The 23,300-nt window shown below is 35.5% G+C and overlaps 1 protein-coding gene across 3 annotated transcripts in view; it reads right to left on the bottom strand.

The window, feature by feature from the left end:
• LOC146993359 (CUGBP Elav-like family member 2) overlaps window positions 1-23,300 on the bottom strand; it is a 1,246,960-nt gene that overhangs the window by 1,060,822 nt on the left and 162,838 nt on the right. The gene's annotated exons all lie outside the window — the stretch shown is intronic.

The following is a 23,300-nucleotide window of genomic DNA, read 5'->3' as shown; positions in this document are numbered from 1 at the left end:
ATCTATTGTCAGAATGAAAGTTTTTACTTCAGAATAGACCAATAAACTCAAATTTATCGATACAACACTACGCAGAAATACGCACGAAGAAGTAATGCTATTTAATGAACAATATACGTTTATATCTTTTTCCGTATCAATTTCGAGATGGATATTATGCTCGTGTCTTATAAATTAATTTTAAGTGATAAACGCAGAAAGTTCAGAAAGAACTACCGTCAAAAATATTTTAAAATTTTTAGTATTCTCCAGCAAAATTAGTTATTGATATAAGCTTCAATCGTATATGTAATACTGAGCCTTTAAGTATATTCAGGCAGAAATATAGTTTAAACATGTAGCTCAGCTAAAAACGCTGCATTAATGTTATCCTAATATGCACTTGAAAACATTGTCTTACTGAAAATATTGCCTTATTATTTAACAACTTAGTCGCAGTATTGTATTAAATACCCTTTTTCACTATGTGTTGGGAATGTTACAAACGAATGAATTATTTGATGGTGTACTATACACAATTTTATTTCAATAATTAAGAATTCTTAAAAATCGTGATCTGTGCATCATTGAATCATTGATTTGTGTTCGCTTTTTAACCATGATTTTTTTTAAATAAATGCAAATATTCCGTCCCATTAGCTTTATTTTGAAGGAGTAATAACTTGTTTTCGCAAGATAAAACGTGCACGTAACATTTCGTATAAGAGTGGATCAAAGAAATTCCTAATTAACTTTATACTAGATATTCAGCTTTGCAAAGTTTAATATTACACTTAGACGGAAAATGAATAGCTTTCAAGCATTCTGTATGCATTGCCTACTGAAATTAAATTTTTAGTTATAAAATAGCCAGAATGTGTTAAAATAAAAGAAGCCACAGATGTTTAATTTTAAAATTGGAATCATAACATTATTCATCATTCGGCTTCTTCCATGTATTATAGATGTTTCTAGGACGGGAATTTCAATGTCCAGTATTTAACTAAATTATTTCAAAAATGTTTAGGAAATTCTACTTTAAGAAACGCAGGAAAAGAATATTTTAAAAAACGTAATCACTTTTTCTATCGTTATTTGCAAGTTCTGTACTGGATATATTATTTTATTATAGAAAGGAACAGATATATGCTATATATCAGTACATCTCGGTCCTTATAATGCAATAACTAGTTTTTCAGGTGCTGTGTCATTATAACTTCATTTTAGGAGTTCTAGCAATCAGGGAAACTTCCATTTAGTACCATGCAAAAGTACAAATATTCTTAATCCTTCTACAACTAAACAGAACCTATATCATTTATAAGTTATTCACTTTGATAAACTCAACTTTCAGCATTTTGCAATCAAAGCCTGATAGTACGATATGGAGCAACAGTCATTAGCTAAAAGCTTTTACATATTCTTTCATAACAGAAGCCTGAAATACAGCACAAGTAAATACATTGATTGTATTCGGACTTTTCTTTGGCTTTCAATTTGATTTGTTTAACTTGACTTTGTTTAACTCAGCGGAAGGTTTTTGGTGAAGAACTCTCATGAATTTCTTTTAGCATTAAAATTAGGATTTATGCAAGTCTTGTTCAGGTACTAAGAAATCTTTAGAACTGACTAACACCAGTTGCTTTTTACACATTGCGTTAAGGTACTTGCTACGTGATTTAAAAGAGTAGGATTGTTAAATTTAGCTTCTTTACTAAACTAAATGTGGGAAATAAGATATAAAATATCTAAGAATTCTTAAAAGAAATTAATTTTTTTAATTACTTTTCAAGTTATTTAACAAAATATTAAGCCTGTATAAACATATATGCATCATGCAAGTTTCTGCATCTGTAGTGCCGAACTAAAGAAGTTAGAATTCCTAGCTCTAAAATGAAGCAAAATATGTGAAAATTCCAATTACAAAGTTCTGCAGCGTTCGTTGTTTATAATGCAAATATGTATGGTTTGCATATAACAAGTATAGAGAAAAGTTTTAAAAAAAGCAAAAATTTCGAGACTAATATTAGTAACTATGAAAATGCCTCCTTAGTGTTAATATATTGAAAGTACAAGAATTTGACAAGCCACACAATTCTGAAATATTTTGGAGCTATTTTTGGAATTTGCAAGGCATGTACTATAATATTCTTCAGTAACATGGACATTGTTAATCCTCAGTAGTCTACCGAGCGGAGACTGGAGTATCGAATTGAGGCAAAGCATACAAGGCTTGCTGCTTAGCTTCATTTCAGTTTCAACCAGCAATACAGCATTTAAGCCTACGCATTAAAATTAGATACTGCTGTTGCAGACGTCCATGCCTATGTCAGAATTCAAGCTCTAACTCAGATGACATAATCAATGAACTTCCGTTAATCAACATACTGTTGCGTGCATACGGGTTCGTAACAGACAGAATGCACAAGTCCGATAAAACGTTAATAAAATTTATTCTTATCACAAGAAATAAAACAAAATGCTAGAATTTTTCCTCAGAGATATTATTACAATATCATAATATCGCACAATCTAATCAGTATCTTCCTTTAAATTATTAAAATTGTTAAATTATTAAAAATGTTCTCTTAAATTTTGTCAGGCGCTGCATTGCACGGGAAAATAAAACAATTTTAATTATAATTCTACTAAAAATATCTAACTAAATACAAAATTAGTAACAATACCATCCAAAGACTCCCATTCGGTTAAGAAATGTGCAGTATTTTTCCAGTTTCCTTACAGTGTCAAACTAAGCTAGTTTTTCATAGTAAATGTTTGTAGTTTGGAAGTTTACGCTTTACCATTTTGTAAATGCCCCAGAAACTAGGTCAAAAACACACTAAGTAGGCTAAGCAGAACATACATATCATGGTTGAAATTCGCTTTATTCCTACTGGTTATCATTCAGCTTTGGTTAAGACCTAAATTTGCTTTTATGTTGTGCTACTGAATACCTTTCCTTTGCAACTGTTAAGCCATGCATTGTTAGTCCTCTATTGCATGTTTTAGCTCCATAGCACTTTTACAGTTTCCCCTTTGTGTTTTATATTATAGTATTGCATATACACTCATGCCATAAATTAAGGATAATGTAAAATCAGGCAAAGAAAAAGTTAGAAGCAAAACAAATTTGACTTATTTGTAAAGCTTATTTATTAAACAAAAGGTAAAGAGCAAAAAAATGCTATATGTTTGATATTATTAAAAAATTAGCGATTTTTTCTCCCTGGAGCAAATTACAAAAAAACCTATTTACAAAATAAACAATATTACATGGTTGGTATGATTGTTAATACATTGTATGTCTCCCAGACGATGCAATACAGACCGTACAACGCCTAGGCATACTGAGTATCAAATTATCGATCTGATCTTGGGGGATATTACACCACTCAAAACGCAATGCTCTACGAAGTTCCGGTAGACATGTAGGAGGAGGTTGACGGGCTGCAACTCGTCGGCCAAGCATGTCACACACGTATTCTACTGGATTCAAGTACGGAGAATGCTGGCCAGTCCATACGGGTGATATTCTCCGATTGAAGGAATTCGCTTACGATGTTTGCACGGTGAGGACGGGCGTTGTCATCTATAAACACAAATTGTGCGCCCATGGTGCTCCGAAACAAACGTACATGTTGTTCCAGAATGACGTCCCGATAGATTTGGCTTGTCATGGTTCCAATTTGAACATGCAGGTTTGTTCTGGAACCCAGAATAATTCCACCCCAAACGAGCACTCCAGCACCACCGTAACGGTGTCGTACAATGATGTTTTCTTGGTGGTAATGGGTACTTGGAGCTCTCCATATGAAAGTCCGGCGAGACTCAGATTGCAAGCTAAACCTAGACTCGTCGGAAAACATCACACAAGCCCACTGTTGCGGTGTCCACAATGCATGCTCTCTACTCCAGGCTAACCGCAGGCGACAGTGAGTTGCAGTAAGTGGAACGTATCTGACAGGTCTACGAGCATATGGACCAATCTGCCCTAAGCGTCTGTACACGGTCTGCCTTGAAATTGTCATACCAGTGGCTGAAGAGATCTGAAGAGACAGGTCTGAGGCTGTGCTCCACCTGTTTCTTTTGGCAGTAACTGCCAAATACCGGTCCTCATTCAGCGTAGTAATTCTGAGGCGACCTGTGCTGTAACGTCTACTCACATTACCATCATCTTGGAATCGTTTCCAAAGCCTGGAGATGACACTCTGGGAAATTCCAAGTTCGTCTGATACTTCCAGTTGGGTACGCCCACATTCCAGACGGCCGATAATTCTGCCACGTAAAAAATCATCCAAATGCGTCCTTTGTGTCATAACTATACGGTTACTGCACAGAAATGCTTATAAAACGCCTGCGAACAATTTTACTTCTTTGCCTGTATTCCTTATATATCACTCTCTTACACTCTCGTCATTGTGTCGTACCATCGGTGTCATCTGGTTACTTCCTGAAATTTGCATATGATTCTTGAAGATGTGTGTAGTGATTTTACAGGTAATATATTTATTTTAGAGTTCGATTTCCGCGTGACTCCAAATTATCCTTAATTTATGGACATGAGTGTATTTTCTATGATAATTTATTCTTCTACTCTACTGTATCTTAACACATTCTTACAGCTATTACTGTAGCTGTAAGTTTCCTATAGTGCTAGTTTTGTTCTTATTCTAAACCTAAGGTGTAATTTAACGTTAGCTAACTGTTCTTTATGTAAGTAGCTCCTTGTGTGAGTATAATTTTACTTACAGCAGTATTATACCGTGCCCCCATTTATTCTAAGCTACTATGCTATCATTGTATGTGTCAGCTGCAGTAAAGACTTTACGCCTGACTGCCTATATCTGTTTTACTCACAATAATGCACGCTTTCGCCACTATTTATGTGAATTGTGTTTAATGGCTGAGCATATTATTTAAAGCTCACAGAGAGTAGAGCAAACCAATAAACACCAGAAAAAGAAAATGAAATAGTGTAAATAGGGCTTGATTTCTAGGATGTTAGTACACAGACAAAGACGAATCTAAGCTACTTAATTATTTAATTGAAGTATATGTGATGTACAATGAAACATTTTGATAGCATTCACAGATGAAATATTAACAGATGAAGTGTAACAGTAAAGGTAGTTACGTCTTTGCCCAGTCATTTTTTCACGGTATCTCTGTTCAAGGCAGGCGCACATTCGCTTTCTTTTCCATCATTCTCTTGCTTCGCTCTCTCTCACCTGTCGTGTTGCGCTATCGCATTCCTGATCTTTACAAAAATGCAGTTACATTTTTGGTGATAGACTCTTCTTTGAATATCTGGCATTGAAAAAATATATATATTTATTTTTAAACAATGTTCTAAGCTCTCAAAAAATGTCTGAAAAATTGTGCGTGTGTTTTATTTTATTGAAAGAAATGGAAAATATTTTGAATTGCTTCAGTTACATAATCAAATCCGTAAATTATTTGATTCATGCTTAATAAATATAGCGAAAAAGTAAGCCTTTAAACGGAAAAGCAAACGAAAACCCTTCCTAACAAACCTTAATTACATTTTACTTAATATGCTTTTTAAATAGTGGTTTTTATTATTTTCATAAACCAAGTAAGAAATGTCTGTATCCATATAGTTTCAGTTACTTCCAAAGTATTATGATATACAGGGTGTTTATAAAGTCCCGGACCCATTTTGATGTTTAATAACTCACAAAATAATGAAGATATAAACAAACTTATGGCATTTATTGATGGAATAACTTATATATTTTCTTTTCAGGTTTGAATATCTTTACTTTTGTAAATATCGTCTGCGCGTGTGGTTAATTTCAGATAATTTCATTTTCCAGTCTAAATATCTGTATTTTTCTAAATATCATCTGCTTATTAATTTCTGAAGCGCATAATGTTCTCCAACGAAACATCCTTTCATCTTTCTGGCATTGTTAATCGCCATAATGTGCGCATATGGGAATCTGAAAACCCTCATGAATACCGTGAGGCACAAAGGGATTCCCCAAAGGTTGATGTGTGGTGTGGACTAATGCACGACAGAGTCATTGGGCCTTTCGTTTTTACAGAAAAGACGGTCTTATCAGTCGTATACTTATACATGTTGGAAAACTTCGTATTTCCACAACTAGAAGAGCTTCAGCCACATGTCCTTTCGCAACAAGATGGTGCACCACCTCATTGGGGTACCATCGTTCGTAGTTCTTTGAATGACCATTTTACAGGAAGATGGATTGGGCGAGGAGGTCCAATTCCTTAGCCACCCAGATCACCTGATATAACGTCGCTGGACCTTTTCCTTTGGGGATTTTTAAAGGACAGCGTTTACAGGAGAAGAGTGTCGAACATTGATGACCTAAAAGCCAGAATTACAACCGCAATAGCCTCTGTGGATGCCGACATGCTTGCCGGTACCTGGCGTGAAATTGAATATCCACTTGATATTCTCCGTGTGACGAAGGGGTACACGTGGAAGTTTATTGACAATGGTCATGAAACTTTTTGAGCCTATCTAACCATTTATGTTATTAATTTTAATCTATCTTTATTAGTTAATGAGTTATTAAACATCAAAATGGGGCCGGGACTTTATAAACACCCTGCATATATATTCATAAAATTTTCCAGCTATACAAACAGGAGGAGTTAATGCGTTGAAATTATTGACCAATAGTGCTTATGACTAATGCACTTGTACTTTCTGAATTGCTTTTGACTAAAAATAAAAATATTGTTGCTTATATTTATATCAAATTTATCTTTAAAGTAATTCATTTGCAATACTCACATAGTATGTTAGGTGTAAAAAAAGACAGTAAAATCGAGAGTAGTGAATTATTTTTTCTGAAAGAAGTAATCATTAAAGCATTAGACAAAAGTTAAAGATTCAGCTGTTTTTGACGAATATAACTTTCGATTTACAAAAGTTATTTATAAATGGAGGCCTCTTATTATCAGATCCATTTAACTTGATTCCTGAAGTTCAGATTCATCTGAAATATAAGCCATTTTCACTGACTTACTCGATTATCCATACAGTGTAAAAAATGTATTACGAATACTTTCCATTGCCTACATGAGCATTTCTTTATTTAAACAATAAATATATTGTTTTATATATATGAATTTTTATTTAAATTATTATATTTTATTTGTTTATCATACGAATTTTGTTATTAATTAATTATTTTAATATATTTCATTAGCGTTTTATAATATATTTTATGGCATACCTCAAAGCTAGTAAATGAAAAATTTACTATACATACATAACATATATTACAGGTGTAGAGGTGCAAATGTAGTAGCATTTTCTTTATAATTAGCAAGTGGATATATATCTCTGTCGACTTTATCAATGCATAAATAACTCTCCTTCTATATTGTCCTGATATATAACTGAAATAAACCATGTGTAAGCTGACAGAATTTCATCTTCCCAATATCCTTCACTGAATGCAACATTTTTAAATGTGATTTTCTTAACACAAAATCCTTAAATCGCTTTTATACCCCAGAGCCTAAAATGATTCATTCTGTATTATTTTCTGTCAACTGTTTGCGTATTTTGTTAATGGTTTTCACGTAACTCCAACTCTTGTAGACCTACCCCGTTTTATTAATTTCGTAAACCAGAACAACAGTTCAAAGGACAATAATTTGCCCACTAAGTCTCAAAGCCTAAGCACAGAAAATTACATTTAGTCATTTTTTTATGTTCTTGTTTAGAACATACGTTTATAGTTTCTCTATTATTTCATGTGATTTTTGATTGCTTTCATGAAATATGTCCTCAAATTTGCAATCACTTTTATTAGATCTGTTCTAAGTATTTATTTTATTATAAATTATCGGAAATTATTAACTAGTAAAAGATGCAGAAAAGTTTCTTTAAATGACGTAAAGGAAAAGGAAGTGATAAGAAAATGAAGGAATTATCTCTTCTTTTGTTATGCGCTTCACTTATTGAACATTTAATGAAAGAAGATAAAAATACTAAAATGGAACTATGTCTATTTCAGTTTTTAGCTGAGTTAGAATACACTAAAAGCGTAATCGATTTCTGGAAAAATTATATTTCCTTCTCAAAGTACTTTCACTTAGTCTATGCAAATAATTTTGAGCTTATAACTGAAAAGATTAAATAAAGTAAATCTTAAAATTCGCCATAGATGTTACTTCATGAATTATAGCCCATCAAACAAATATCAAATCTGCGTAATATTTCTGAGTGTTCTCGCTATGTACATTGTTTGTATATTCTAGAGGAAATATTGCGTCTCTTCTCTGGAAACTGTGATTAAAGTGATTTCTTGCGCTGCTTTAGGAACATGAATCAAAGACATACCCTCATGGAGATGCCTGATTTACTCTGCTTACTTTACATAAATTCAGTCCTACATTTTCATTGCCTAAGGTTTTTTTTATTAATTTTCCTTCTAAATTTGTTATGGTTGCACATCAAAGCTTTACATGTCAAAGTATCGTTTATGTCTGTTTCTCTTTTACCACATTCATAGCACCATAATTGTTATTTTATTGATAGTTTATCTATTTGTAACAAATCCTTAATACACATAATTACTTAATAGATAATACACATAATTACTTAAGGTAAACCATACGTGTATTCGTGCAAATCGGAAGCATATTTGCCTTATTTTTGAGTCATGTATAGCGTTCCTTCGGATGAAAACTATTCAGCTTTAATTTAATTTGCTTTATATTCAATTGCATGCATTCAAGTAAGTTTCAAATTTAAAAGAGAACAAATTTGCAACAAAGCATATAAAATAGTCTAAAAATAAACTTTTTTGTGGGTCTGTATATATATGTGGAGGTATACTTATATCCGAAAGTTTTAAAGAAAATATTAACATTCTTTGGAAATGTGTTTAAGAAATATGCTTATTTTTTCTGGAAATATGTCTATTTTAAGATAACATGCAATATTTTGCAGGTTAATAGTTCAACATATTTCCCCAAAAGTTTTGTAAAACCTGATAAAAATTAAGTTTTAAAACAAATAAAAAACAACGCCCGAACTTCAATTGAGTTAAACCAAAATTACAGGTTATGTGAAAAAGAAAGCAAAATTTGTTAATCTAATAAGCGATATTATGAAACCTTAACTAAATTCAATTGACTTTCCGGAGCTGACAATCTCAGTGCTATTTTTTAATTATTTGTACGATTTTCACAAAAATAGAAACGTTTGCATAATTTGAGGAGAGTAATCGAAATATCTGTAATAATATGATAATAGTTGGCAAATTATTGTCAAATCATTTCAAAAAATGTCTGATTTTGTGTCGAAACACTTACTATATTAAGTCAAAGATATTTATAACTCTAACATACAAAAATAAGTTAGTTTTTGAGATGCTAAAGATGCAATTTGAATTTCTTCGACTGGACAGCTAGAGCAAGAGATACAGAACTGTCCTCCTCACCTTTTTTACCCCTTAACCATAGTACAGTAGAAAACTTAAAAGTATACAGACACAATTCAGAAGAAAGTAGAAGAAAATTTTGCGAACATAAAAGCTAAGCCCCAAAGCTTCTCAAAAGTGTTATTTAAATGTTAAAACTTGTTTATTCTGACTTTTGCGCTTTCAGCGCTTCCATGTTACAGTAATTTTTATTTCAGATTTTTAACTATGAGAATATGCGTATTAGAGGAGAAAATAGGACATCGACCATTTTACCTGGATAATACGCACACAGGGAGTACATAATGCACTTAGAATATTTATACAGTTTGATACGGTTTATTTGAGTATGGCAAAGCGGATTAGGGCGATATGACGAGGGATGCCTTCGTGGTGGATTTTCTAAGGAAACCTGGGTCTCATACTCGATACACATGAGGAAAAGCACGAAAACGTAAATGCAGCCAGCCCGTTTGCCTGCAATCGAACCGGGATGGAACTACCAGTTTTCAGTGATTTTACCGCTCGGTTACTGGTGGTTGAATATTTATACAGATAATATTCCAACAAGAGTTTATCAGGTTCAATGTTTCTTCTAACCTTTTTCGGGAACATACAAGGACCTGACTAGAACAGAGAGCTTACTAAAGCTATGTTCACTAATTGTAGTAAGTAGACAGGATACAGACGAAGGGTATACAAAACCCTTTATTTTTCTTTATATGCAATGACTTCCGTACTTCGGAATACAATGACCCTCCACTCGGGGTCTAACGTAAAAGATATCAAAATAAAACTAAATTTAACTTTAGAATAATACACGTGGAAGATTGGCCTTATAATAACAGGAAGCGTATGTAGCACAGAGACTGTGAACACTACAATACGTTTAATTTATCGAGAGGATTAAAACCTCTGGCCTGGAAGGCAAACAGCAACTGCGTAACTTCTAAGGTAAGCGGCCTGCTTCGAACTCACTGCTTCCTCTCTTTCGCTTGGCAAAAAAGCCACACTTAAGTACTTGGCGTTCGCCAGACAAACTTTGCATAAAATCCTTAACGCTTATAATTCTGGCCGGAAGTAGAAAATAAGAAGTGATAGTAAAGATTTAAAATAAAATAAACGTTAGTAAAACTTAAGATCCTTACATACTTCCCGCCAGAGTTAATTAGTTTGAAACTGAGGTCTAAAACGACCTTGTTGAAAACTTTTAGCTCTAGAAACTAACGCGAGGCCAACCTTTTACAAAAAAAAAAAAAATGCTTCGCTAGAAACTAGAAAATTTAAAAGAAAGAAATTTGTTACAATATCAGCTCCCAGGATATACAACAATCTTTTTTTTTTCATCTGTACTGCATCTAACCAGGAGCTTTATTCAATTCTGGTTCCTTCCAGAGATCTGGAAGGAAAACTTGTTTAATGAAATGTTACACAATGACATTGCAAATAACATATAGAATATACCTCTCTTAACATTCTCATTTCATTCATGACTATTTTAATTATCTCTCCCCGTGCTCTCTGACATGTGTTGTAAAAGAACACCAAACACGAATGTGTTTCTGTCTACGTGTGCCACACTTCCTCCTACAATCAAAACACTAAAGTGTTAAAATTCAACATAACGAGACCTCTTAACACACCCTACTTTCAACTCTAAACCCTGAGGTACTATTCTAAAAGTGGCTAACTCTAAAGTGTAGCGTCAGAGAGCCTAACTACATCATTCAACCTTTACCACATATTCGCCATTATTTAATCTTTACAGTCACACGAATAACAAATTTTTAACATTACTTTCACTTTTACCATATCACGGTATTTCTTAACATTTAAAATAACAGAACATATGAACATGCCGTTAATTTTACAGATTTGAAAACATACATTAGTAGTACATTGTTAACTTCTATTCTTTTCAAAGCAAGTGCCAATTCTTTCTACATTGAAATAATACATTTCAAAAAGTCTTTCAGACTAAAACTTCTCTCTTGCTAGAATGTTTTAAATAAAATTTATACAATAACTTTTTACAATATTTAAGTTTTTACACAACGCTATTATACATCAACTTTAGTTTTACGCACGAGTAATTGAAAAACATAATACGAAAATCGGTCACAACTCATTTCTCGCCCTTTTGGCGATAAAGGTAGACATCGCATGAGGTAAAACTTCTTGAAATCTGCCACTTGCAGTAAGAATGAAAGATTAACTTAAGTTTCCAAAGTAACATAAAATTTTACTTATCTTTGTAATATTCGGACATCATTTTCTGGGCCCAGTCTTTAAAGGTACTGCAGATAGTAGTTTGGTTTATCCTCCTCCTTGTACGGGCTCGCCCTTCAGTGCTTTCCTCTGGAAGCTTCCGTTTTTCGCCAGTTCGGCCACCCTTGAACACCTTCCTTTTCTCCTCTGCTTGTGGTCTTGGCCGTTTGAGGGCAGCTGGTCTTGGCGGAACCGGGAAACTTCTGTCGTGATCCTGCTTGGACCTCGTTGTTGGCCGTTCAAATTTTTCTTGTACTTTTTCCTCCGCCGCTGATGGCCCTTCCGCAGTTCGGCGACTTTTGCTGCGGAGAGTTCTGTCGGATGAGTCGATCTTCCGTTTTAAAGCCGGGTTATAGTTGCCGTCCTTTCTCCTGGTCCTCTTCACATCGTCCTTCTCCCTTCTTCATTCTGGGGGTGTTCGTGAACTCTGTTTTTTGGACGGTGGAACGGCTTCTATTTCTTTGTACCTTCAATTTTTCCGCGGGGCAATTTTCTTTTCACTTGCTTCTGTCTCTCATTGGCTTGCCCTTGTACTTGTCGTTTTCCCACCTCTGGAACTTGTACCTGCGGTGTCTGCCGTGCCGGATCCTGCAAAAGATCTGAAAAGATTTGCATTTTATTACGATCGAAGTAGGGCTTAATTTGATCAATATTTGCGGAACAGGTTTCACCATTTCTGGCCTTTAACACTACAACAGCGTGAGTTATTTTTTCTATAACATATGGTCCTTCAAATCGTGGAAAAAATTTGGCAGTTTTATCTTCTGGTGCTGAAGAAAGTGAATGCTTAATTTTTAAAACTTCATCCCTTACTTTATAAGTTACTCCCCGTCGTTTCAAATCATAATATAATTTCTGATTTCTTTGTGCTACTTCCGTATTCTTTTTTGCTTCTTTTATTAGTTTTTCTATATCACCCATTTTAAATTCTGGGGCTCTTTGTTGCACATAAAATAGTTTATCTAACGGTGTTATAATCTTTCTGCCTAGAAATAACTCAGCAGGAGTTTTTCCCGTTGTATCATGTTTTGCGGTCCTAAGGGCGAAAGCAAATTCATTGACATAGTTATCCCAGCTTTTAGGAAAATTTTTAACATAACTACGGATAATTTTCACTATATTTCTGTTGACCCGTTCCGCTATATTTGATTGCGGCCGATACGGGACCATTTTTAAATGACGTATGCCCAGTTTTTGGCACATGTCTTCAAATATATTACTTACAAATTGAGGACCATTATCCGATATAACTTTTAGGGGCGCCCCGTATTTTAAAATATATTTATTTAAAATAGAATCGGTAACTAATTTCGAGGAGGCTCGTTTTAAGGGAACAATTTCGGTCCATTTACTAAAATGATCAACTATAACAAGGAGATAGCGACTTTTGTTTAACTGACTTTTTGGGAAAGGGCCCAATAAATCGATGCCGATTATTTCATTTGGAAATTCGGATTTAATACTATTTAGAAACCCGGCCGGGCGGAAATTAATATAATTAACGGCTTGACATGTTGGGCAGGACTGGACATACGCCCTTGTTAACTTTTGCAGTTCAGGAAAGTAGACTGCCTCGCGTACGCGTTGAGTAGTTTTTCGAATACCAGCATGAGAAGCTAAAGGGCTGTCATGGAGCTCTTGCAGGATATTTAATCTAAGACTAGCTGGGATAACAGGTCGAAATTCGTTGTTGGAATTCGTAGTTTTTGTGTAGAATAATAGACCATCTATTAGTTCGTAATGGGCCGCCTTATTTCTTATCGCCACAATATCTTGGTGGCTAAAATTTTCAGGATCCTTCAAATACTCATAAATACTTCCAAACTCAGGATCCTTACCCAGTTCGGTTATTACAGTTTCTCGGGAATTTATTGTACACGCTGTAAGCATTGCAACTTTTACGGTATTACCCTGTTCGTCTAATTTAATTCGTGATAGGGCATCTGCTACGATATTTTCCTTTCCGGGGGTATGCTTGATTACCAGATTATATTCTTGCAGCTTGAGTGCCCATCTTATTAACCTTGGGGATAAATTTTTCCCTGAGTACAATCTAGTTACCGCCGCATGATCAGAATATACTGTTATCGGCGCCTTTCCAAAATAGACTCGGAACTTTTGCACTGCTAACAGAACTGCAAGTGCCTCTCTCTCGGTCGCGGAATAGTTTCTTTGTGTTTGATTTAAAGTTCGGCTAAAAAATGCCACGGGCTGCTGATTTTGCGAAAGTACCGCTCCTACCGCATAATCCGAAGCATCCGCTGAAATTTCTAAATTTTCATCCTTTTCAGGAAATTTCAAGACAGGGGCTTGCGTTAATGCTTGTTTTAATTTTTCGAAAGCACTATTGGCTTCGGCCGTCCACGAGAATCTTGCCTTTTTCCTTTTTAATTTTAACAATGGCTCAGCGATAGCCGCAAAATTTTTTATAAAGGACCTATAATATGAACAAAGTCCTAGAAAAGAAGAGAGCTTCTTTGCCGTGTTTGGAGCCGGATACTTTTGTACAGCGATTATTTTTGATTCATCTGTCTCGATCCCATTTTGAGATATTTTGTAACCTAAATATTTTAATTCAGGGGCTCCAAATTTGCACTTTTCGACATTAACTTTTAGACCGGCCTCATTTAATAAAGAATACACCTGTCTTAAATCCTGTATATGTTGGTCGAGATTATCACTAGTAATAATGATATCATCTAAATAGATAAATGTGGACTTTCCAAGAACAGGTCTTAACACAATGTCCATGCATCGCTGAAATGTTGCTGGGGCCCCAGAAAGGCCAAACGGCATACGCAAAAATGCATAAGTGCCAGACTTGGTTATAAAAGCAGTCCTAGGCGCGTCCTCAGGCCTGACCCCTATTTGAAAATAACCATTCGTTAAGTCTAAAGTCGTCATAAATTTGGTTGATTTTATGTTCCTTAAAATTTCTTCTATGATCGGTAACGGATATACCGGATATTTTGTTATGGAATTTAATTTACGGTAATCAATAGCGAATCTCCACCTTTTTGGATGCTCCAAAGGATAATCATTATTTTTCTTACATAAAACCACCGGGCTAGCATAACTACTTGAGATGGGCGTTATGATCTTTTTACGTAGCATATCGGTAATATGCCATTCTATAATTTTTTCCTTATTCTTATCATACCGGTATGGTATTTGACGAACCGGCAATGCATCTCCGGTGTCAATACTATGGTTAGTAACCTGAGTAAATCCTGGAATATCACTAAATAAGGAAGCAAATTCACTTACCACTTGTCGGATTCTATCTTGCTCGTCATTAGGCAGGTGGTCAAGATTTAACCTTGGCGGTTCAACCTTTTCTACACGCACTGGTTTCATTGTCAGCCTAAGGGACGCTTCATTAAAATCCAGTGTAGCTTGTGCGTCTGAAAGAAAGTCTATTCCTAGGATTAAATGTGCTTGCAAATTCTTTACTATAAAAAACATCACCTTTACTTGTTCGTCCTTGATACGGATATATAAAGGTACTTTACCTACGCACTTACATTCTTTTCCTTGCGCCGCTAATACTGTCGTATTATCCGCATTATATATGCGGTATTTGCGAAAATACTTTCTAAAAAAGACTTCTGCCACACAGGAACACTGCGCGCCGGTATCCAGGAGTGCGGTGGCCGGGATATTATTTACCAAGACTTCAATCTTCGGAAGAGTCAAATTTTTCACCATTACTGTATTTATCTTGTAGGAAGAGGGGTTTTCGTGGCCTTCGGATTTCCGCACCCTCTCGTCAGCAGAAATCCGTTTTAGTTTAAATTATTTTTCCTTTCCGTGCTTTCCTTCTTTTTCCCCTGGCCTTGAGACTTTTTTCCTGGGTTGCTATTGAACTGTCGACGTTCGCCGGCTGTTTTTGAATGCTCGGGTTTCCTTGCCCACTGATTCGCTTTTTCTCCGTAGCCGTATGCTTGAGTTTGCTGTAGTCTTGGCGTACCAAATTGGTTTCGCTGTTGATACTGGCGTCTTCTTTCGACATCCGCCGTTCTTCTGCTTTCAAACTGGATTGCTAGCTCAAATAACTTTTCCAGTGTAGTCGGATTTCTCAATTCAATAAAGTCTTGCACTTGGGGCAGTAACCTCGGCAAAATCATTTGAATTATTTCAGGATCCGGACGGTTTCGATACAAGAGCTTGAAAACGTGAATTTTTCTTAAAATAAAGCTCGAGAGGTTTTCGATTCTTTGTTGATATATACTAAAAAGTTCCGTTTCTAATTTTGCACGATCCCTTACAACAGGGAAGGCTTTTAGTAGGGCAGTCTTGAAATTTTCGTAAGTATAGGTGGGACTTCCTGCTTGACCCAAGAGACTTCTGCCGATACATTTGAACCAGTTAAGCGCTTGGCCCCTCAAAGCGCTGGTAGCTAAGGTAACTTTTTGAAACTCGTGCACGGGGTAGAGCATGAAGTGGTCATCCAATTTTTCCAAAAAACTGGTTACCGGTGAGTTTCCATTAAATGTTGCTTCTGGTTTCATCGAAGCGCGCATGGTCTGGACGATGTACCCAAATCCTTCCAGGGCGGCAGCTGGCATTTCTGGATTCTGAGCCGTTTCTGCAGGCAGCACAGGTGAACTTCTTGAAACTCGGCCATGGTTATTCTTCTACGTTGGGCGCCACTATCAGTTTTAATGTTTCTTCTAACCTTTTTCGGGAACATACAAGGACCTGACTAGGAACAGAGAGCTTACTAAAGCTATGTTCACTAATTGTAGTAAGTAGACAGGATACAGACGAAGGGTATACAAAACCCTTTATTTTTCTCTATATACAATAACTTCCGTACTTCGGAATACACTGACCCGCCACTCGGGGTCTAACGTAAAAGTATAAAAATAAAACTAAACTCTAATTTAACTTTAGAATAATACACGTGGAAGATTGGCCTTATAATAACAGGAAGCGTATGTAGCACAGAGACTGTGAACACTACAATACGTTTAATTTATCGAGAGGATTAAAACCTCTGGCCTGGAAGGCAAATAGCAACTGCGTAACTTCTAAGGTAAGCGGCCTGCTTCGAACTCACTGCTTCCTCTCTTTCGCTTGGCAAAAAAGCCACACTTATGTACTTGGCGTTCGCGAGACAAACTTTGCATAAAATCCTTAACGCTTGTAATTCTGGCCGGAAGTAGAAAATAAGAAGTGATAGTAAAATAAGAAGTGATAGTTAATATTATTTAAAATAAAATAAACGTTAGTAAAACTTAAGATCCTTACAAGTTCTTTATTCAGAATATGTTTAATCAATTATAGCAGTATAAAATACTGTAGGATTACTAAACATAACAGTATTAAAATTTGTAAAAATAGTTGCATTAGTCTATTATGTTGCTTCCACAAGCTAGCAATTATTTTCCAAGTTTTAACTGGTCTTTATATTTTTCAATATAAAATTATGTTCTAAGATATAAAAATGTTAATGAGTATGCTATGTCTTCTATGTCGTCTTAATATGAATATTCGCTGTGTAAATATTTTCTGTACAAACAATAACTGCGTAAATGTCCTCCATATAAGTTATGAAAGTAAGTCTGAAAAGATTTAATAATGTTAAAAAATCCATAAATGGCCTCGAAATATCAGAATATTCTCATAAAACATCATGGCTTAGCATTGTATAGGGTTGATGCGCAAATTTATGGCATTTTTTAACCCCATAATAGTTTTGTAAATGTCACTGATGACGTCAGGGGCGTTTAATACGTCACTTTGTACTTAATCATATCCGAAATTTATGTAGATCAATTTTTTTCAGGGTAAGAAGCATAAAGATCTAGCATCTCCCATATATTCTTCTGTATGAGTTTAGCAACGTTTCCAGCACCGGAGAAGCTTTCAGAAAAATCTGTGCTGTGTAAGAGCACAATATTATTGGAAAGGTAGGCCGAAAGTAGTTTGATGTGTTCCGTTTTGATACTTTAACCTGAAGTCTGTTCATCTCACGTTGATGAGGAACGTTTGAGAAACCTGATTCATCAAAGTCAGATGCGAATTAACCAAGGATATGAGCGCTGATTCAAGGAACATTTGTGCTGCCTATGATTGGGATGGATTCAGAAATTCAATACCTGGATGCCCCAGTCACTCAGTGAATACAATTAGAATCCGCGTGTTACCGTATATGGAACTCAGCTTCTCATTTATCATGAATCCTCTTTGGTAGATCAGGCCCTTTTCTCGCATGTTGTTACACAAGATGAGTAGTGGAACGTATATATAAATTTAAGTAGGGAAAGGTATGAGTAAGTCCAGACAAGGAAGTAACACTACGTAATTATGAGGATTTTCACCTTCGTGTATATAGCGGAATATAGGAATTGATGCCACGTAATCGCACGATTCCTAGTACTATCCACTGTGAGCAAATCAACCGTGTCCATGCAGTACTTCGAGGGAAAATGCCATCCACTAGCCTAACAGTGAGATTCTTCCACATCCGACATTCCGACATAATCCCCAGATATGGTTCCTACAGGTAACCATCTTTTCGAAACATATAGAAAATCACCTCGTTCAATAAATTCTGTGGTAGTTCCTTCGAAACAGTGATCAGCTACGTATTTTTATGGGTGAGTTTTATGCATCGAAATTACCGCGTTTTACTGAATTGGATCCCAAAACTGTCAGAACTTTAGTAAACGATAGTAAAGATTGCGGGAGACTATATTATTGATTAGTTTAGCACTGAAAGCAGCACATATATACTGGTCTCGAAACGTCTTGGACTTATCCATCAACTCATACTATTAAACCGGTTTACCAATAAATGGTGGAAACTAGCCAGCAATTTTACCGGAAAATCAATATTTTTTTACCGATTTTTCGATAAATGACACACATCAATATCATGTATATAAGCCTTCTTTTCCGTTACCATTGGAGGGAGTAAGAAATAGCTGTGTGCTATTTTTCTTAAAAGCAGCATAAATGATCTCATGTCGTTTTTCATAAAAACTAATTAAATAAAATAAAAAAGCTTGTAGCGTTGCGCGCCTCCAACTTGCACGCAACCAAGAGGTGACTGTGAAAACTGGATAAAAGACAGAGTCTTGTTAAGGGTTTAAGTCCCTTTTTATTCAACGTAATAAATTACAAGTGCGTGCTCTTGACGCTCACAAACTGCGCCAACTCGGCGGTCAAATAAAAATAATAACCTGAAAAGAAACTAAAGACAAGACTCTAACTACGAGGCTCTCTAAAAGTAACTAACCTCACCGCGTTTTACAATACCGCTGCTAATTCAGCAAACTTGAAGATCACTTGAACGATTAACAATACTTCCAGGCAAGCACACAGGCCGAAACGCAGGGTTCTTCAATTTCTGGCTAACTACCTCCGCGCTCGTGAAGTAAGAACACCACACCCTGAACTCGTTTCCTTTCTATTTAACTCAGAATACTTCCGCTGATAATTTGAATCCTTGCGCGTTCTACTAAAATTTACATACTCTGGCATTGGCAGTTCCAGGGTAAAGTAAGGCTTGACAGGAAAGATAGTTTAAACTTAAAATAAATGTTAGTTAAAATAAATATAAACCCTACATTTGCCGCTGCCAGAATTTGGAAAACTTGGAAGCTGGTCCTATAAACGACCTGTTGTAAGTTTCTATAATTCTGAACTAACTCCCGAGAACCTCGTTTACACAAAAAAAATCTTATGTAACAAATTGTATACTAAAATTCTGTGTATACTTATAACTCTTTCTTCTTACAGCAACTTTTCCTGGACTTCATCAATCAATCTTGGTCTTTTCCTTCCAGCATCTGGAAGGAATAAGTATCAGTATCTTTCTAAATACATCATAATTTACACTTTCTTGACACAATAAATTTTTGTTTTTAAACGATTCGTTTTCCTTAGTTATTGCTTAATTCACATTCATTCAATTTTTCAATCATTAATTTAACTTTACCCTGGCTCTCCACCATGTGTGGTGTCAAACGGGAATATTCGTGTTTTAGTCTTACAACACTTCCCCTAACCACCATGATTTGTTAGAATTCAACGACCAAATAGACACACCTTACTCGACATTCTACAACTCAATGAGCTACTTTAACATTCTCAAAAATTAAAGTGTAGGTGGAGAACCCTACAAAACACATTCATTCTAACTTCCCCCTCATTCATCTTTAAACATGCAGGCTTTCGCTCTAAAGCATGACTTTATCTACAGTTTAATACATAAATTTTGAATTCATTCCTTTTGAGCATTTTACTTTTAGCATCTAAAATTTTATGCTTCTAGACTAAATTCTACTTTTACATAACATTCAAGTATTTACGTACATTTACAAAATTTTAATACATATGATTTTTACAATTTACCATAAAATGAATAAGAGAAAATAAATTTTTACTTTACTCATTCTTCGCCAAGCTGGCGGCACTGAAACTAAAATTCTTATTAATACAAGAATACGAAGTTATTTTTATCTTCGGCCAAATTTTGGCTTTAGCATAACAGAATTAGTCTTTCGACCAACAAAAAATGCTTGTTCTTAGCTTTTATACTTAAAGAAAATAATACTTTCGCCTTAGCTAAATAAAGTAAAACAAAAGTAAGTCTCAACCGAGACATATGTCAATATGTCTCGGTTGTTCTATGTTTTGACGAAAGTCATTTCGTCAAAACATAGAACTTCGTACTTATGCATAACATTTCGGAACAAAAGAGAAAAAAATTTATAGAAGATTTTAACTTATCTTTGAGTTTTCGATGCTTGAAACTCCGTCATTCTTTTGTGGCAATATTGTTCCCGAGTTATAGGTTTCATGGACGTCAATCTTCTCCTTACTGACCTCCGAGTGTCGTCCACATTAGTTTTTCTTTTGCGTCCTCTGCATGCTGGCCTCTTGGCGGATTAATCGTCGGGCTGTTGTCGTTTCCGTTTTTCCATGGGACGGCTGGTCTTGACGTCCTCCGGCCTGGAGTCCTTCTTGAATTTCTTCTGTTCCTGGTATTTTTGTTCCTCCTGTTGCCGTTTCAGTTTCCGGAACGGCGGCCTTGCTGCCATCTGAATCTTTGGCCCTGGGCGCGTTCTTCTTGATGTATAATTTCTCCTGCGATCCGTTGTAGGTAGTGTTTTGCTCTTTACCACGGTTTCTTTACGCGTTGCATCTGTATTCTTCTTTTTCTTAAATGCTGGAGTTTGAAAGTTTTTTTTTTCTTTTTGATACCGTTGTCCGGGTTGTAGAAGGGCTATGTCTCTCTTCAATTCTCTGCTTCTTGGGTGGTGGAACAGTTGTTGTTATCTCTGGACCTTCTACTTCGTTTAGACTTGAGTCCTGCAAGAAACTTTTAAGGATTTCAAAATCATTTGGATTATAGTATATTTTCACCTGGTCGGGACTTGTTTTACAGATCTCCCCTCTCTCGTTCTTAAGATATAATACGACACCTTTGATTTCCTGAATTACATAGGGGCCTTCAAATTTTAGAGCTAGCTTTGCCGTAAAATTGTCTGGGGCACTTGATAAAGAAAATTTCCGCTTCAATACTTTAACCCCAACTTTAAAATCTGCTTCACGGCGTTTTCTATTATAATATGCTTTTTGCTTATTTCTTGCCGTATCCGAGCTTATAAGCGCCTGATCAATCAGTTTTTGCACATCTTTCTGTCTAAAATCTTGCTCTCTTTGTTGCACAAAGAATAATTTATCTAAAGGCGTAATTAACTTTCTGCCTAAAAATAGTTCTGCTGGGGTTTTTCCCGTAGTATCGTGATTTGCCGTTCTTAAAGCATAAGCTAATTCATTTATGTAGCCATCCCAGCGCTTGTGATGTGTGCTCACGTAACTGCGAATTATTTTTACTATGTTTTTATTCACTCTTTCTGCTATGTTTGCCTGTGGTCTATACGGAACCATTTTGATATGGCGTATATCAAGTCCATTGCATATGTTTTCAAATATTTGACTAATGAATTGTTTTCCGTTATCGCTAATGACCTTTATCGGTGCACCGTATTTTAAAATGTATCTGTGTAAGAATGCATCTGCGACTGTTTTGGCTGACGCGCGTTTAAGTGGAACAATTTCTGTCCATTTTGAAAAATGATCTACTATTACTAAAAGAAAACGATTTTTATTTAACTCGCTCTGGGGAAAGGGACCAAGAAGATCTATGCCTAAAATTTCATTCGGAAATGTAGCGCGAATGCTATTTAAGTACCCGGCGGGGCTGTAATTAATATCATTTATTAACTGACATTGATTGCAGGACCTGACATACGCCGTTACTATTTTGTATAATTGCGGGAAATATACCGCCTCGCGTACCCTTTTTAAAGTCTTTCTAAACCCCTAAATGACCCGCTGTTTTCGCGCCGTATAATTCCTTCAAAATGCTTAATCGAAGCGAGGCTGGGATAACTGGTTTGTACTCAAGATTTTCGTTTGTTGTTTTCGTATAAAATAATAAATTATCTATTATTTCATAGTTTTCTGCTCTATTTCATATCGCATCGATATCTGTGTGCTCAAAGCTTTCGGGGTCTTTCAAATATGCATAGATATTTCCAAATTCAAGATCACCTTTCAGTTCAGTAATAATCGTATCTCTAGAATCTAAAATTTTTGAAGTCAACACAGCTCATTTAAGTTCATTTCCTTCATCGTCCAGTTTTATACGAGAAAGTGCGTCAGCTACATTGTTTTCCTTACCCGGTTTATATTTTATTATTAGATTATATTCTTGGAGTTTTAAAGCCCATCTTATTAACCTGGGCGTTAGGTTTTTTCCCGAGTAAAGTCTACCAACCGCCGCATGATCCGAAAAGACTGTTACTGGCGATTTGCCGAAATAAACTCGAAATTTGTGTACAGCCATTAATACGGCTAATGTTTCTCTTTCTTTAGCTGTATAATTCCTTTGTGTTTGATTCAATGTTTTAGTAAAAAATGCCAGCGGATGGTTATTTTGCATAAGAACCGCACCCACCGCATAGTCTGATGCATCTGCCGCAATTTCCAGGTTTTCGTCCCCCTCAGGGAATTTTAAAACAGGGGCATTAATAAGCGCTTCTTTTAATCTTTCAAAAGCTGTGTTCGCTTCCGCTGTCCACGTAAATTTACTCTTTTTTCTTTTGATTACTAAGAGTGGTTCAACAATATTAGCGAAATCTTTTATGAAAGATCGATAGTAAGAACATAGTCCAAGGAAAGACGAAAGTTTCTTGGCGGTGTTGGGCGGTGGGAAATTCTTAATAGATTTTATTTTTGAATCTTGCGTTTCTATTCCCTTTTGCGAAATTTTATAACCGAGATATTTAAGTTCTTTAGTTGCGAACTTGCATTTTGTTGCGTTAATTGTAAGACCGGCCTCTTTTAATAATTTAAAAACTTCTAAGTCTTTAATATGTTGTTCCAACGTACTACTCGTTATAATTATATCATCTAGATAGATTAAAGTCGATTTTTCTAGGACAGGCTTTAGAACAATGTCCATAGCTCTGAAATATTGACGGGGCCCCACACAACCCAAAGGGTATGCGTAAAAATGCATAAGTGCCCGACTTTTTTATAAACGCGGTTTTATGTACGTCTTAGGGTCTCATAGCTATTTGATAGTAGCCAGACGTT

This window comes from Stegodyphus dumicola, chromosome X1, assembly GCF_044657685.1.
Source record: "Stegodyphus dumicola isolate Sdum_Otavi_A_Nest chromosome X1, ASM4465768v1".
NCBI lineage: Eukaryota > Metazoa > Arthropoda > Arachnida > Araneae > Eresidae > Stegodyphus > Stegodyphus dumicola.
Note: the sequence above shows the minus strand (reverse complement) of the source record. Positions and strands in the feature narration are given on the sequence as shown.